At 39.3% G+C, this 3,658-nt stretch overlaps 1 long non-coding RNA gene across 5 annotated transcripts in view; it reads right to left on the minus strand.

The window, feature by feature from the left end:
* LOC123091597 (uncharacterized) overlaps positions 1-3,658 on the minus strand; it is a 6,199-nt gene extending 2,541 nt beyond the window's left edge. The window contains exons 1-4 of one of the 5 annotated variants that reach the window (XR_006443346.1): positions 3,532-3,658; positions 2,763-3,453; positions 1,907-2,063; positions 788-1,775 (exon numbers count right to left, since the gene is read on the minus strand). This is a non-coding gene — a long non-coding RNA (uncharacterized lncRNA). Of the gene's footprint in view, positions 1-787; positions 1,776-1,906; positions 2,064-2,762 lie in introns of all 5 variants that reach the window. The other 4 variants (XR_006443345.1, XR_006443344.1, XR_006443342.1 and 1 more) reach the window with 4 other exon arrangements.

Raw genomic sequence — 3,658 nt, forward strand, 5'->3', positions numbered from 1 at the left:
GGGTAAGGTCCCGCTCTGCATCCAGTAACGTCCATGATGTCATCTGGTATTACACGAAAGCTAAAGAAATGCGTAAGAAACAATACTAAGTGCAGCAAAACGGAGTTAAAACACTAAATTAGTAGGTCCTTCTTTAAACAAAAGCGCAAAAAGTGAGGCAACATACATATTAAACTTGCATGCAAATATGTGTAATAAGAAAGATTGGATTTGTAACCGTCTAGACTGGTTCGGCATTTTTTTATCCCCTCTTTCCTTTTGTTTCTAGTTAGTCCTCAAATCCATTTATACAACTTGTACCCAAAGCATTTATACATCTTGTACGAAATATTAGAAGGCTAGATCTTCTACCAGTTCTATATGGAATTTTGCAAGACGTGGGGCTCAGAACAGATAGCAGCAAGAATAGGATATGCAATTAGGCATTTAGATAATAGAGTTGTTATTAAATCAGCTGTCATACTCACTACTCAGAACCTAACTAAGAACTGCAGTAATTGATCCTAGCTAGGCTAGCCTTTTCCTAATGATATCTTATTATTAAAAACTAAAGCCTTCTCCAATAATCGCAGTAACTTGGTCATCACAACCACATTCTTAAATCAGATACATACTTTTACGGTTGATTTAACTATGATGATGCAGTGGACACTCCGCACTTAACAACACAAGTTAAGCGTAGGAAATTAAACAACCCGGTTACTTGACATGCAGCGAGAGAAAAGTAAATTCACCAGTGAGCGAAGGAGAAACTTTGGACCATAAATAATAAAGAACAAACATATACCATAATTCCATGGGTTCAACTCGTCGTCACCTTCCTTCGGAGTTCAGACTCCTCAAGTGTGTCATTGCTGAGGCATGGGTTGGTTCGATAAGACATCAAAAGGAGGATATATTGTAAAAGAATGAGAAAAGAGTGCATACATTTCCTCTGTACAGAATCAATTGCATAACTGATGAAAATACCGATGACAACTTTCTCTCCATGCTATTAAATAATAAATATAGATGTACCAAAGATGCAATTCAGAGAAGGAAAACTGTAAGAAGAACACAGTTGCTATGACCACAAACTCTCCCGTTTCACCTACATGATGCGCGTCCACTCCAACAATTTTCCCCTTACTCTGGTGAGGTCATCGTTACCTCCAAATGTTAGGTTGCCATCACGGATAAATTGGCATACTGCACACAAACATATGTGATAAAAGTTCCCGCGATCTAACAATACAGAGATAGAGCAACATGGAAAATAAAATATCATGTTTCTCAGCTTCAGACATCTGCAGTTTAAAAAAATGGTGATAGCCTTACCACATTTTTCAGACTCACGTCCATATTGAAAATAATTCATGCATTGAGGAACAACACAGAAAGTAATTTGGAATCCATGAAAAACTAACAGCAAACGACGGCGACATGGATGCCACTGACGCATGCACGAAACAGTCCCAACCGTGCACAGCTTTCCAAGAAACTTTGTGTCAAAACCAGGGTGTTCGTACCTTGAGCAACGGCACGCTCGCATTGGCAAGTGCCCAATCCAACTCCTTGTGTCCACCTCGGCCGCCGCATGGCCATCCTCGTCCGCCGCATGGATGCACGCCCTAGAACCTAGGGGCGTTTCGAATGACATCCTTCCCACTTCCCGAGCAAGATGGTCAACCACCGTAGCTTCTCCATGGCGAATCCTTTCAAAGGCGCTGCCGACAACATCGTCCCTATGGCGTTACTCCTTTCTCCTCGTGCCTTTTGCTCCATTTACCTCCTTCCTATGAAATGTTTAGTAACAAGATAATTTCAGTAATAGTCAGTAAAAAATAGATTTTAGTACAAGAAAAATGAATATCTTGACAAAGTTTTAGTAGAAATCAAATCTCCGTACAATAAGATATTTCAGTACCTTCTTAAAAGAGTAGTACAAGGGCAATCATCCAGGCAAACTGAACAATATCATCACAAGTATGAAACTGAACCTTTAGTTGCACTAGATGACTACCCTTGTCACCTCAAGATTCAAGCCTCTCCTCTTATCCTCTTCTCCAACCATGCACTGAAAACTGCACAAAATGCAGAAAATGTACGTTAAACCAACCTTCATCAATAGATCTTTTTTGAATGATGGTCGACTCTGTACATGGTCCAGAGATTGGATCATAATGAAAACTAAAATATTGCGTTAGCCTTTCCCATAAGTTTTTTGAAGAAGAAAATCAGAAGCATCAGTACCTACTACATGGAAAACAAATCCCTTTAGAAAAGTTTTGCATGTAGATTATGATATTATCATAGCTTCTTTATGATTTAGATTTTAACCGTATTCAGGACAATATCAGTGGCATCTCAACGATCTAGTTAAATACCTAGACCAAAACTCAATGAAGAACCACAAATCAGTCGAACCTAAACATGAAAATTTGGAACTCGCTGACTTTATGTCACTCTAGCAGTAATAGTAGTACGAGCTCTGGTAGAAAATGTAACTCGCAAGGTGCATATAGATACGCTGCTGTCTTTTTTTTGTTTCAAAGAGAATGCTCGCGAAGAGAAGATACAAAGGATTTGATAAAAACATTTTCGTGTAATAAAACTGCAGCCAACGAAGTAGATAACTGCATAGGCTATGCACTGTAATCGTGGCAGCAACCCAACAACAGTAAATACCATATATCAGTTGACAGCGTCAAAAATAACCAAAGAATTACACGTTGCTGGGTTAAGTCTCATCTTCCTCCATATAAAAGCTCTGCATAATTTACCTGGGGTAAGTCTCATCTTCCTCCATTACCCTGCCGAGGGAAACACCAAACAAAAACTTCTAGACCGTCAGAATGAAGCTTCACCATTACCCTGCCGAGCTACACTGTCATGCACGACATAACATTAATTTGGCATGTATTATCTGAAATTCAAACTTACATATACGCATCTCCTGTAATATTTAAAAAAAATAGTATCCTTTAATTGTCATAAGGAACACGTATGCAGAGAAAAAAAGTGGTCTGCAGCCAGAGAGAACCACAGAATTATAACCAAAGAATAATTTTGCAATTTGTCAACAATCTAATGAATCATAAAGGATCAATAGCTATACGTACAAAATAAATTGAATTGGCTATAATGCATTCAACATGAAACTAAATGTGCCTGAGATTGAGGACTTATTGGAGACACCAAATCTGATTTGAGCAATAAGGGTTATAGAAGAAAAGATACATAATGTTGACAATAAATTACATGAAACACCAGAAATTTAAACCTGATTATAAGCAGACGCCATGAACAGCATGAATCGAATTCAAGAACAAACCTGAAACTATTTGATGCCAATCAATATGTTGTATACAGCATCACGACACCAGAGTCTAATATTCTTAATAATTTGGTCACTGCGGCCCCTAGAGTATGTTGCATCTTAGCGTGCTCACCAACCTTCTCAATCCAGGGCACCTTCTTCTCCGCTGACGGTTAGTTAAAGAAATTGAAGCAGCGCACAAGGAAAAAAAAGACACACTCAAGCAAACATACCTGAAGTCACGACGGCTGTCTCGCTACCCATCTTGTCGTTTGACACCAGCGGCAGCCGGAACCTCCATATTGTCCACCTGCAGCACCCACACCTATTGAGGGAGGCCGCTAGCGGGGGAAGGGGCTG

This window comes from Triticum aestivum, chromosome 4B (genome assembly GCF_018294505.1).
Source record: "Triticum aestivum cultivar Chinese Spring chromosome 4B, IWGSC CS RefSeq v2.1, whole genome shotgun sequence".
Taxonomy (NCBI): Eukaryota; Viridiplantae; Streptophyta; class Magnoliopsida; order Poales; family Poaceae; genus Triticum; species Triticum aestivum.